This window comes from Pelodiscus sinensis, chromosome 18 (genome assembly GCF_049634645.1).
Source record: "Pelodiscus sinensis isolate JC-2024 chromosome 18, ASM4963464v1, whole genome shotgun sequence".
NCBI classification, from domain to species: domain Eukaryota; kingdom Metazoa; phylum Chordata; order Testudines; family Trionychidae; genus Pelodiscus; species Pelodiscus sinensis.
In genome coordinates this window covers 8,029,187-8,043,441 of record NC_134728.1, presented here as the reverse complement: position 1 = coordinate 8,043,441, position 14,255 = coordinate 8,029,187, and the positions used below count along the sequence as shown (strand labels likewise).

Sequence of the window (14,255 nt, the reverse complement as noted above, 5' to 3'; positions counted from 1 at the left end):
GTGCATGCTTAATTACATTAGTGGCTCAGATCCGTTTTTGGTCAACCTCCAAATGTTAATGCCTCCCAAAATCAAACTGGGTGCTGGAAGGTTTTGCCTACCTTTCAATAAACTAGCATGAGACAGGCGTAATTAACTTAAATCATTCCTCTCCGAACATTAGTAATCATATGGAAAGTAGGATTCATTATGAAAATTCAAAATGATCTGGACAAACAAGAGAAATGATCTGAGGTAAATAGGATGAAGATTAATAAAGACAAATACAAAGTACTCCACTTAGAAAGGAAAAATCAGTTTCACACAGACTGGGAAGCGACTATCTAGGAAGGAGTACTGCTGATCTCTGTACTCAGGCTAAACTTCCACTGTATTCAAGGGGAGGTCTAGGTTGGATATTAGGAAAATCTATTTCCCTAGGAGGGTGGGGAAGCACTGGGATGGGTTCCCTAGGGAAGTGGTAGAATCTCCATCCCTAGAGGTTTTTAAGTCTTGGCTTGACAAAGCCCTGGCTGGGTTGATTTAGCTGGGGCTGGACTCGATGACCTCCTGAGGTTTCTTCCAGCCCTAGGATTCTAGGATTCATTTTGCCCATGCTAATTTCAGTTCAATTTCAGTACAGTGCTTTTTGGTCATCGTGCAGTAAGTGCCATAGAAAATCTTCATTGTAGAGCTAAATTTCCAGAAGCTTATATTACATTAGCATATGTGTTTTGCATGCCTGCTTACTGCAATCATGTGCACGAGTCAGGTAATTGTGCCAACAAATGCCAAATCATATTGGGCATTTGCATTGTGAGTTACCCTGACTCTGTGTGCACACATGTTAACTGTGTGTCTCTGTTATGAGTGTTTCTGCATCCCTAGGGATCCCATACCTATGAATAAGACACAGGAGCTTCCAAAAGCAACACTGCATGCAACACTGCAACAATAGCCACTCACGTACCATTCATTTACATCACTTAGCTGATTATCATCTCCTAGTTTGTTGCACATTTTTTTCTGTGAATTTACCTAAGATTCAAAAAATCATATCCCGTTTGGTTTGCTCATTTTGATAATTACAACTAACATGAAGGAAAAGAACACCAGTTGGTGTGAAGGGTAGATAATTAGGTATGATTACATTTTCTTGCTGCTTTTTTATTTGATTTGTGAGTATAAAATTTAAAAAATCAAAACCCTTGTTTCCTAAGATAAAGTCTCCAGAGACAGTATATGGCAAATAGCCTCATCATTCAGTGTCTCAAAACCACTTGCTATTTTTCAGTGTCAATATCAAGATTGGTTACTTTGCCTCTAAAAACCATGAGGATATTTTTCACCAGGTTATCTTTGTTCAGCACATTTTGCAAGATGATATGTTTCACGAGAGGTAAGATAGACCCAAACACGCACACACACAAATAGCACCCCCAAAAACTTCTTGCATAAACAAGGCAAGATTTCTTTGTGTGCAAATCAATCTCTTGTTCAGGAAGCCCATTTGGAATGCAGCAACAACTGCACAGCTTTTCCGACAAATCATCAACGTGAATCACACGTCAGTAGGAAGAACACTTCTTTCCTTGCTGCCTGGGAAAGCAACCTTTTGCTTTACTTTGAATCTGGATCATCAGATTTCCACTTACACAAACACTGCTTATATGTATTGGAACTTTAGGCCAAAGTTTTCAAAGCAATCTGTGGGAATTTCACACTCAGTTCATATTAAACTGAACAGGCTTTGAAAATCCCACACTTTTTGTATAACCTGTGCTAGTCTCTGCCCAGTCTCTCCTAAGTAGCCCCTTCTGGCTGGATTTTGCAGCCTTTATGTGCACAAGACTCTGGAAAGAGGACTCCCCTCCTCTACAGTGTGGGGCACAGGTCACTTGCTGGTTTGAGTTCTCTGTAACTTCCCTCAAGTCTTTAAAGCAAGATTTGAGGGCTTCCCTGACTCTGCCAGAGGTTAAGGGTCTCTGACAGGAGAGGAGGGGTGAGGATGGGAGAGAGAAGTTTCTGGTACCTGAGATGTACAGGAGGTCTAACAGGATGATCATGAACTACGAATAAGCCATACTCATACCCATACAACCACTGCTCATGATAGCAATGGGTCTTATCCCAATCTCATAGACATTGGTTTTACACCAGTGTAAGGCCATTGACAGCCACAGAGTGACAATTTACACCAGCATGACATCAGAAGCAGGCCCAATAGAATGTTTCCAGATTAAAAGCAGGTCTCCTGGAACTCTAGTCCCTAGAGGCCTCATCAGAGAGGAGGGCCCCATAGTGCTAGGTGCCATACATACGGATAACAACAAGATAGCCCCTGCCTCAAAAAGCTTACAGTCTAGTCTTTAAAAGCTACCTGGGCAGAATGACTCAGGGACATTGATAGCACTAACACAGGACCCAGCCCTGGAAGGAGGTATGCACTGCATTCTCTTCAAAGGAAGTAGGGGTTTCCCAGAGAAGGGCTCTTAGGCCTTGTCTACAGTTACCAGGAGATCGACGCTGCAGGGGTCAACCCCTCAGGGGTTGATTTAGTGGGTCTAGTAAAGATCCACTCAATTAATTGCTGATCGTGCTCTTATCGAATCAGGTACTCCATCGGATCGAGACGCGTACGGGGAATCAATAGGAGAGTTTCACCCCCCACCATCACAGTGGAATTGCTGTGACAACTCGATCTAAGGTACGCTGAGTCCAGCCATGATATTCATGTAGCTGGAGTTGCATATCTTAGTTTGACATTGCCTCCTAGTGTAGACCTGGCCTACATCTGTAGTCACTGCTGTTTGTAAATATATGTAAGACAGAAAGCTGATTGAACAATAGCCTCTTCCATTTGTGTTGCTGGTGCTAATCCTAATGAATATCATTAAAACAGTCATAGCAGCAGAGAGGATACTTTTAATTAGAGAACCCTCTCACGACTAATTAATTATTACTTGACTCAGTGTGAAGCAGCAAAATTTAATAAGCCATGATTGTGAAATAGCAATGGGAAAAAATACTTAATTGCATGAAGAATGCCCCTGAAACAAATTACCGGAGGCTTTGTGAAGTGTATCTTGATTTGCTCCCTGTGTTTTTAAGAAGATTTTATTAATAACTTACTGCACTTGTGTGCACTCCAGTTCTGCCTGTTTTTTCCACGCTAGTCCGACACAAAAGGTGCTGTTCTCCTTTTGTCCTCAGACTGTCATTTCAAATGTTCTTTGATCATTGGATGGTCCCAGGCTTTCCTCCACAGGATTACAAGCTGAGTAAAATGTGGGACATTAACGAGTATCAGGCTCTGAGGCTGAAGAACTTCCTAAGTGTATCAGGTCATGCTCAAATATCAAATCATCTCGCTTTTGTGTTTACAGTTTTTCTGCCAATCTGAACTGTCTAGCTATCTGAAACGATAGTGGTCTTTAAAATGACTGGTCTAGGAACATTGTAATACATAGAGTGATGTGTATGAAGAACATTTTGAACCCCATGTCTCATGGATCCTGCTGAAATGAGGGCATGTGTTTCAAAGTGGATGGCAGTTGTGGGGGCCTGGCTGACTCAGGAAGTATGAACATGATGCTAAGCCTTTTACCTCCAGGTCACTGGCTCAAATCTACCTCTGGTTCTTAGCCATCAAGGCTGGGTACCGTCTCATGAATATGAATAGTGAATCCATTTACTGTTCTCAGTGCTTGTGATGGGCTGGACCAGGCCCTGAAGCCCCCTGCTGGAGGCTTGTGGCCTTGCCACAATGTGCCCAGCAAGAAAAATAGAGTGTTGCAAAGGAAGCCACCAATCAGAGCCCAGCAAGCCAGTTAAAGGCAGCTGCTGGGCCAGTGAGGCAGATCCTCCTTGGAGCGAAAGAGGCTCAGACTTGGCCAAAGAGCTTGGTTGCAAGAGGCCTGCTACAGCAGGGAGTACAGGTGCAGGCATTTAGCCAAAGGGGGCTGCTTGCGTGAGGTGAGTGGCAATTGTTAGTTGTATTGGAAAGAGGCCAAAGAAAGGAGGCCAAGCACTAAGGCCTTCTTAACGCTAGAAAAGATTTGCTAGTTTAGCTATAGTAGTGTAGACCCAGCTTTACACCCATTCTCCAAACAAAATCAGCTCTCCCAACTAAAGCCTTTCTTTGCCAGTCTATCGGCATCTACTTCTTTGCCAGTCTATCGGCATCTACTTCTAGGGCTTTTGCTAGTCTTAAAAGGTTAAACATCATGCCCCTAACCAACATTACTATGCCAGCAACAGTCTGAAGCGCAGCTATGGTCTAAACACACATGGAGTCTCTTTTCCTGTATGTGCTAATTTGGGGGAAGCGAGCTCTGCTCATACCGGTTAATGGATAAAAAGAAGAATCTCAGTTTCTAGGTCTGTCTCCCCAGCATCTATCATAAGCACAGTAATAGTTCTTTATATTTATTTAGACTTGAATCATGTAGAAAGATGCCTTCCCAAACTTCAGGGCACGCTAACGTAGTTAACACAATAAAATCCCAGCAGCATTAAAGCAGGAATCCAGCTGGCCAGTCACCTCCTACAGAAACCTTTTTCTACCACTTCATGCTCTGGGAAGTCTGGCCTGAGTCCCTGCTCCCAAATCCTGTTGAGCAGGTATCTTTTCCAACGTCCCCAGAAGGTCACAAAATTTGGGCTATTTCACTGAAGAGCCAGAGTCTTGGGGCAATCACAGAACAGCCTGCCAGTGTCCTCTTTCTTTTCCTAATGAGAAGGCTCCATCTGAGGCACACAGCTGACGGTAGCTGTAACAATGTGGACAGAGATGATCCTTCAGTTAGGCCATAACAAACACCTTTAACTCCACCAATGAGTAGCCAGTGCAGGTCCCAGAGCAGTGGTTTCATATGCGCCCAGCAAGCTGCCCTATTCAGGAAGCAAGCGATTGCATTCTGCACCAGTTAGAGTACCAGGGTGATTTTAAGTTCTAGACTCATGTAGCGTGCAATGCAATACTCTAATCTTGAGACCCACCCGTGGATGACAGTGGCAAGGCCCATATCCACCAATGAGGGTCACAATCTCAGCTAATCCTTTATTATTTTATTTTTTTAAAAGAGAGAGATCACTGGGAATTTGTGGCGTGAGAATTACTTACTCATGAAGGTCAAGATTTCCCATATTTCTGCTTATAGCTTTTTTGCTTTTGTGCTTCGTCTATTCAAAGTTTTCAGCTTGTTAACTGTGTGGTTTCCTTGCCTGGGCAATATTATTATTGTGCTTATGATTCAGCCCTTTGAATTCCCTTGATTTTTCTTTCCACCCATAGTAGCTGAGTCTAGGTGGATGTGCAGGGTTTTAAAATGAAATGATGATTTCTTATCCTAGCAGAGAGATGCTGAATCCCCCAGTCTAACCTTCCTGGATAATTTGTTCCATGGTAACAGAAAAGTAGAGCATAGGGTTCTGCATGTCTAACCCACATACTTGCTGGGTAGGATGCACTGTTCCAACTTGTGGCATTGCAGCCTTTTACAGAGAGAATAATGAAACTTCTCTACAGTCTTAGCAGAGAACTTTTAAGCTCATGCTTAAGCTCAGAGGCTTTTAAGCTCATGCAATAGAGGCACATTTGCTACTCTCCAGTGGTCCCAGGTTCAATTCTGTCGGTGCCATGCATGTTGCTTGATCATGTCCTTTTAATTTCAAATTAGAGGTAAATGTGAAGACGTGAAAAGAGGATCTTGCAGCAGGAAGGGGGGAATATTAAACAGTGTATGGAGAGGGTGATCACTGCATTCCTAGAGAGAGAATTTGCTCGGGATTGTCAGAAAGGAGATCTTGAGGCGTCTGACCGCACAGGGAGTAAAGTGATAAAGAACTTCATGGGCTCTCTCAGAGACCTGGGCCAGAAACCAAGTAATTTACAATGACAGCCAAAACGAGATACTGAGCATCTGCATGTCCCATTGAATGCTCAGTGGGTATTCAGAACCCATGTCTTCAGCTGGAGCTAACCTGAGTAAAAGACTGAGTCCTTAGAATATCTTCTAACATCCTGTACCGTTAATGCTGATCAAGGCAGCAGCCTATTTCACAGGCAAGGTCTGAATCATCAGTGAATTGCAAGACAAGAGCATTTGGTGAAAGCATTTATTAGCTTGTGGCTATTTATTAAACTCATAGATACCATGAGCAGTTTCTAGGGGTTTCGTGATTCTTTAACTGAGCTTTCTATTCAGTTAAAATTGGAGATTTTTCCCTTTTAACTTGATTGATCTCTTGGGTAGAGAGTAAAGCTAAATGCATTTTAATAGCTGCTGATAATCCTCTAGCCTTTGTGCCTCTCATACTAGAAGCCCCAGGAATGAGTCTATTTCTTGTGTATCTTTTAAATGGGTCAAAATTTCTCCTTGGATAGTATTGGTTGGAGCAATGTTTAGGGTGTAATCTGCATGTTGCTGTCCCCACTCATCCAGCTTTTCCAAAGCACCTTTGTTTTACACTGGAACCCTGCCCCCATGCACTCTTCAAATGCCGGGTAGCACAGCCTATCAGCTACATCAGATCATCTGGTAGTTTTGTGATATACACAATGAGAGAACAGCATGACAGCAGACTGCTTCCACTGACATGGCTTTAAGCCAGGGTTTGAGGTAGGGAATCCTAATGCATTAACCCACAAAGGCCCCCATCCCCAGTAATAAGCATATAATTCCATAGCCTGTAGGAACGGTGAGAGATTGGTCTCAGACGGAAAGTGCGGAAAGCATTCATCCAAGGCCGTAAGCACTACGTAAGCTGTTAATGCAGGGTACCCTCTTTGCATAAGGCTTTCCTTGGAAGTGAATTTCACATTCTCAGAACAGGGCCATGCTTCTTAATGGGCAGTGGAGAGACGTTAGAAACTAAATCACCATTCTGCAGACAGTAAACCTTGGCAAACCAGAGAACACATAGATTGAGCCATGACCCAGACTGCCTGTATAATTTCGGGTAGAGGGGAGCATAAATAATTTTGATGGATAATTGTTTGTTTAAAGATTTACCTGGAGTTGCTTGGATCCTTAATTCAAATAAGTTTTGTTTTTCGTCATTTAAATTATTGTTCTGGGGTGGGGCTGAGGATGAGGGGTTCAGTACCCTGTGGAAATAGGACAACCCCAGCCCTTTGTCATGGCAGCAGCGTGGGGCAAGGTGAGAAGTGCTTGTCTGTAGCACAGCCAGGGGAGCAGTGCATGGCCCTGGCTGGAGAACAGACAGGCACACAAACAGACACACTCTCTGTAATATATAGCAGAAGCTGTCCCAGTGGGGTTATAGCTATCCTGGTACCCATCTCTGGCCTGTTGCCACCCCCCTGTGGTTATTTTACAGTATAACTGTCCCTCCTACCAGACCCCCTCCCTTTCCATTTTATGAGATACATCCCATTGTCCTGGCACAAACCTTTACCTTACTTTAAGTTATGATAAGAGAAAGCAGCAAAGCAAATTTGATGGTCCTAGCTCTTACCGTTTAAGAGACGTTTTTGAACAAACAGACTCATGGACAGACAGAAAGCAGACAAATGTACATTTCTAAAACACAGAGGAAGATTTATTTATTTATTTATTTCTGTTACATTTTTTTTTACCATCATGACAAATTATGGGAGAGTCAGACAATAATTATTTAATGATAGTAGAAGCTGAGATTCACACAATTAGTTTTAAAGCAGATAAAACACATTGTCAAACTCGTGTCAAAATATGCAAAGTAAATTGTTTTCAATCAAACTCTACTAAGCTCCCAAGCAGCATTTTTTTAGTTTACCTATCTGCAAATTTCACTGATCATCCATGGGAATATTTTTTTCATAAGTTTATGTGTGTATGGTAAAGTTAATGTTTATGGACAATGATAAAAATCTCATCCTTCTATGACCTTATATAGCCATACACAGAGGAATGTTCAAGGTCTCCATGATTGTCTGGATGTGATGCCAGAATTTTCTCACTGGCTTGGCTCATCTTCATTCATCAATACAGAGCTTTTCAGCAGCCCATCTTGTGACTTCATTAGCTTGGCTGCCTTCAACAGAAAGCTCCATTGTACTAGTGATTCTCCACAGACTACCTTCTGCTCAGTTTTCTGCTAATTAATTGATGCCACCTCTTAGCCAACCAGCTGGTGTGTTTAGAAAAAAAAGGAATAAACCCCAAAGTCCTGAACTTTCGCAGTAGGGTTGGAATGCTGCCAGCAACTTTTCTAAGCCTAGATCTCCCAATTGAGAAGTGCAGAAATTTGGAGACCCTGTTCTGAATGCAACTTGGCTGCGCATTCTGAGGCCATGTCTTTACTGCACTCGAGATTGACGCTGTAGCGGTTGATTTTCTGCATTCGATTTAGTGGACCTAGTAAAGACATGCTAAATCAAACACTGAGGGTGCCCCCTGTCGACCATGATACTCCTTGCAGTCATGAGGAGTAAGGGAATTTGACAGGAGCATTTTTCCCATCGACCTCCCACTGTGAGGAGGGCACCAAAACTCTTCTTAATGTACATTGACTCCAGCTATGTTATTTACGTTGCTGGAGTTGCATACCTCAAGCCCACCTTCCAGCTTTAGTATAGACAAGACCTGACATAGACAAGACCCATCTCTTGAGCTCATGGTGACTTCTCTGCTCAATAATCATTTAGTCTGGACCTCAGGTCCTTACTCAAGAAAACTCCCTTTGTACTATGATCTTTCTGAAGTTCATAAACTCTGTCTCCTAAAAGTCTTTTGATAGAGGTTTGCCTGCCCAATGACTTTCATGGTTGTCTCAAATAGTCTCACAGTTTTACCAGCCAGTAATACCACAGTCGATGTCCTAAATCTAGGAGCTGATATGATCTAGGGCTGGGATTTGCAGATACCAGCATCTTGGCAGGAGTTGGAATCATACACGTACTCTCTGATCCAGCACAGCACTCAAGCACTTGTTTATCTTGAAGCATGTGCATATTCCCATAGCCTGCGGTAAAATGAATGATGTGCTTACAGTTAAACACTTACTATACTGGGCTAGGCACTCAGCAACTCAGCATGTCCACACCATACTGAGCTCTCTGGCAATCACTTATTGCATGAAAAAGTGATGAATGACCACAAAACCCAGAGGAGAATGGAGAAATGCTGCCATCTCTAACTTAATTATTTCATCCGAGTTAATGAAAACTGGGTACCTCATCACAACTCAATTACAGGGCAGATTGTATGAATATTTGATCAAATCCAGGCTGATATCAAACAAGGAAGAGAATGAAGCTTTAAAATGTACTGTGATGAGCTTGAGGCTATATAAAATGTGTTTAAAAAGCTGCTGGAAGACAGATTAACGTATAGTGCAGAGAGGAGAGAAGGAATTCTGAAAAATGCATTGAGCCATCTGGCATGTTGCTCTGGTGGAATGATAACAACATGTATCAGAAGACAAAAAAGAATCACCATATGGGTTTTGCTGCCAAGGTAATTCTCATGTGTTGTCAGTCTCACTCATACTCGAGTCTTGGACCCATTTCTGGAATTGAAGCAATGGCTACCAGAATAAGTGGAAGATTATGGCTATGTCTACACTACGAGTTTTTGCGGCAGAAAATATCCTAAGGAGGGACTCACTAGCATAAGTCACGACATCATTAGCATATTTTCTGTAGTTTCTTTTTGTGTAAGGGGTTTTTGCAGAAATATTAGTGTAACTCCACTGAATTTATTTGGGTTAATACTTATTTACACTGGAGTACATGAAATCAATATCAAGTCCATTATATTCTGCATCCTGGAAAGACAGAAAGTTACATATGCATGTGCAGCGTGGCATGTGTTACCCAAGTAGAAGCAATAGGGTTGAGAAAATGTTAACACGGTGCAGAAATATTATAAAAATGAAACCATTTTCTTGAGATTCCATCATTTTTATACCATGATCCCAAGCTATGGCAATATTATCCATATTATTCAGCTTGTGTTTTTGAAGATTTCCTGGTTTTCTGAAACACTGTATGGTGAACAAGAGACCCCATCAATTCTGCAAGATGCTTATAAGATTTTGTTTAAAAGTGATGTTTCTACCTAATGCCCTAATTCTTCTCCAATAAAGGAATTTCTTCGGGGTCTAAAATGGTATTTTCTGAGTCTGTTCCAAATATAGAAAGCTCTGAATTAGGTAGAATAAAACAAGCACTTTCTTTTCCTCCATGAACTTGACTACACAAACTATGAACAGCCCTTTATATAAAGTATTGATACGAAAGCCACTGAGTTTGCCTTGATGATGCGAAAGAGGAGACAATTTGCTACAAAACAGACTCTTTCCCTGCCTCCTTCATGTTTGTCTAGCCTTTTGTGCACAGCTGGATTTAATCATGTTTATAAATACAGTTTTTAATATAATGTTCTTCTTCAGTGGCATCAGCATTGCACTTAAAGCATACATTGTCTGATTAGTTCTTGACCCCAAATGAGTTTTGTCTATTTTCTGTGCTTCTAAATACACATTTGCCATATGCTGCATCATATGTCACTTTCCCAGCTAATGCCACTTGGGACTAAGTGTTATGAGGCTTTTATAATAATCTCATGGCTGTTAGAGTCAAATCTGGGAAACAAAGTTTTGTCAAAAAGAGGAAAACTTTTGTGAAACCGAAAACGTGACAACAGCATCCAGAATATCAGCATTGGCATGAAACCCAAGGCCCTCATCATGTCCTCCTGGCCCTAGACCTTGAGGGCCAAGTTCAGGCTAGGCATCAATGTATTCCCAGAATGAAGAGTGGCTAGCACATTAAACACTTTCAGCAAGGGTTGTGAGTGCCCATCAGTTGAGACACACTTCCTGGTATCTTCCAGCACCGTTCAGCAGAACAACAACAATATCACAGCACCACAGCAGCCATATCAACCCAGCACTGGGTCTCTCTTGCATTTCAATAATATCCACCCCGGTTTCTACATGGAAAAATTTCAAATTGCCACTATTAAGCATTGCAGGAATATAACCTCTTTGAATCCTCTCTAAGGGTATGTCTACATTAGCCACTCTAGTTCGAACTAGGGTGGCTAATGTAGTCATTTGAACTTGCAAATGAAGCCCAGGATTAAAATATCCAAGGCTTTATTTGCATGTTCCCGGGTGCATACATTGCAGAGGAGTAATGATAGTCCAAATTAGGGGCTTTAGTTCGAATTACCTAGCCTGTGCCACGTGCAGCCGTGGGTGGGGAGTCCAAACTACCGGGCATTTAAAAATGGCAGCGCCCGGGAACATGCAAATAAAGCCCGGGATATTTTAATCCTGGGCTTCATTTGCAAGTTTGAATGACTACATTAGCCACCCTAGTTCGAGGTAGGGTGGCTAGTGTAGACATACCCTAATTCTCCAAGGGGTCATTGTCTCAGTTCAGTGACAAAGTGGCTTTTTAAGATGGGAAAGGTTTAACGCTCCTGTTATTACTTGATCGTACCCTCAGCAGGGTATTGTTTCTTCCACGTGCCCATATAATTCTCATTAACGTCCAAAGGAGTGACTGCCTTGGACTAGAGTATTTTCTTCTTTCCACTTCCAGTTGAGAGGGAATTGCTGCTGCAGTAGCTAAAAGTGGGAGATAGGGAAAAGGGTTTAGGATGAAACCGAAAAGCCATAAAAGCTGGAATGGAGGGAGACGTGCCCAAAAGAGGCTGCATTCCCTTGCTTCTCATTTTTAGAGATACAAGCTACCTTTGGATTTCAGATAAGCCTCCATCTTCAAACACAGCTGCGCAGCTGGGAAATTTTATAAGATGCGGATGCCAGTTCTAGCTCCAAATTTAGCCTCTGAGACCCTTCCAAAAGGACTACAAGGGTGTGTCTAGACTACAGGATTTTTTCGAAAAAAAGTGGCCTTTTTTCAAAAAAACTTCCCCTGTGTCTAGACTGCTGCTGCGTTCTTTCAAAAGTAAATCAAAAGAACGCGGCAGTTTTTTTGACCACGGAAAACCTCATTTTACGAGGAAGAATGCCTTTTTTTTAAAGTGCTCTTTTGAAAAAAGGCGCTATGTAATGCAAACTGTGCTTTTTCAAAAGAAAGCGTCCAGACAGCCTGGGTGCTCTCTTTCGAAAAAGCAGCTTGCTTTTTCGAAAGTACTGGTTGTAATCTAGATGCTGTTTTTCGAAAGAGGCTTTTTCGAAAGTATCTTTCGAAAAAGCCTCTTTTGAAAGAGGCTTGCAGTCTAGACATAGCCCAACTGTAATGGCTACCAGAGTCCCCTGACTACATTTCCCAGCATGCTTTGATTCAAGGGCAGGGACAGAAGGCTCTAGAAAACAGTGCTGGAGCCAATAGCAAGGCTTTCACATGGTACAAGCAGTTCATGGACCAATGATAAGCCAGGGCTGCACTGACCTCTGCAAAGGGATAGACTGACTTAGAAAGATAAAGGGGCCATGGGCTCTGGTAGTAGTAAGGCTTTTGGCTGGTGGATCCATGTAGCTCATATCTATTGGCTATTCATATTCCTTCCCTGATTCATCCACATCACTTCCCCACCCAAACATCCCTCCTGAGGGAGAACCAATAGGAGCTGTGCCTGGGCTTGCCAGCCCCTCCGCAAGCTAGTATGAATCCAGCACAGTTAAGTATAGCACCCAAGTCCATGCTGTATGTGTGAGTAGCACAAGCTTGGCATGGATTCTGGGAAAGCACGCGGCTCGCTAGCCCACGCTGTATTATGTTCACTGCTATTTTTACAGGCATCACAAGGGTTCAGGCTCACTCAGGAAAACTAACCTGTGCACTGCTTTTGCTGTGTAGATGTACCTTAAAAATTCGGAGTCCTGTGCAATCTCTCTGCAGTCTGGTTTCTTTGTGCTATCTCCTCTGTGTTGAAGCTTTCAACCCCTGCTGGTTGGTGGAAGCTGGTCCCTGGAGAAAAACAGCTCCCTGTAGGCCTTTCACCTCTTCTCTAATTTACATCAGGTTAGTGGAGGAAATTATGTCTTCTTGCATTCTAACTCATTTGCTAACATATGAATGTATGCAAGCTCCCTAGCCATTCCACAACCAGGGCTGTCCTTACAAAGCAAAATGGTCCTTCATCTGGATATGCAAATTGCACCAGCTGTTATAGCAGGAATCGTGTGCAGTCCTTGTCAGAGGTATTTCTACACTGCAATTAAACACCCATGGCTGACCAGCACTCGTGGGGCTCAGGCTGTGGGATTATAAAAATTAGACATCCAGACTGGTGCTCAGGTCGGAACGCTGGGCTCCATGCTCCACACTGAGCCTAGATATCCACCCTGCAGTTTTATAGCCCTGGAGCCCCACTAGCCCAGGTCAGCTGACATGGGTTTAATTGCAGTGTAGACAAATGATGACACATCAGTCACGTCAAAACCTTCTCAGGGATTCATTAATGCTCTGATAGGGAGGGAGGGAGAGAGAGAGAGAGAGTGAGAACAATCCCCCATGGCCAGAGTCAATGTAGGATTGTATAGATTCCTTTTGTTGGACTTTTTTTTATTAAAGGAACAAAAACACATCATGACAATAATATGTCTTCTATCATCTTTTTCTTTTCAGACATTAAGTTTCATTTGCATGCTGAGCCTGGAATGGAAACATATTCATCAGTTGTTCATTAATTATTATTATTTGCTGTATTGCTTTAGAGCAGGCATGTACAAAGTCCGGCCCGCGGGCCAAATGCGGCCCGCGGTCGGATTTAATACGGCCCCCCGCTTCTCCCGGCTCCCCGGTGCTTTTTTTAACTGGCGCGCTCAGCGCGCCGCTTCAGGCCGCCGCCGCCGCCGCCACGGTCCCAAACCCTGCCCCTGCACTCCGCTTTGGGGCTGAGAGTGCAGGGACAGCCCCCGCTTCCTCCCCCTCTCCTGGCTCCCCGGCGCTCCTCTGACTGGCGCCGCTTCCGGCCGCGCCGCCGCCGTCCATGGCGGCCGCTGCGGTCCTAAAGTCCTCCATGTAGGGCACGTCCGCAGCCCCGCTCCCCCGCTTGGCTACGGGTTCGCCCTGCCCCCGGGCCGCCATGAGGCCAGCGTGCCCTGCGCTCTCCGCCCGCCTCTGACCCTGCAAGCCCTCTACCTTGGGGCTGAGAGTGCAGTGACGGACTCCGCAGCTGCTGAGATCAGGGACGGACTCCGCAGCTGCTCAAGCTCAGTATCTGTGATTGGCCCTGCGCACTGTCAGCTTCCTGGCGGGCTCAGGCACGTGGAACTGCGAACATTAGAGACATCGCCACAAACGGGCTCAGGCACGTGGAGCTCATCATTAGAGACTTCGCCACAAA

At 43.6% G+C, this 14,255-nt stretch overlaps 1 long non-coding RNA gene across 3 annotated transcripts in view; it reads left to right on the top strand.

Moving 5' to 3' along the window:
• LOC112546293 (uncharacterized) overlaps positions 1-13,625 on the top strand; it is a 30,708-nt gene extending 17,083 nt beyond the window's left edge. For 2 of the 3 annotated variants that reach the window (XR_012896425.1, XR_003089957.2), the window contains one exon: positions 13,535-13,625. This is a non-coding gene — a long non-coding RNA (uncharacterized LOC112546293). Of the gene's footprint in view, positions 1-12,702; positions 12,929-13,534 lie in introns of all 3 variants that reach the window. The other variant, XR_003089956.2, reaches the window with a different exon arrangement.
• Positions 13,626-14,255: the final 630 nt, after the last annotated feature.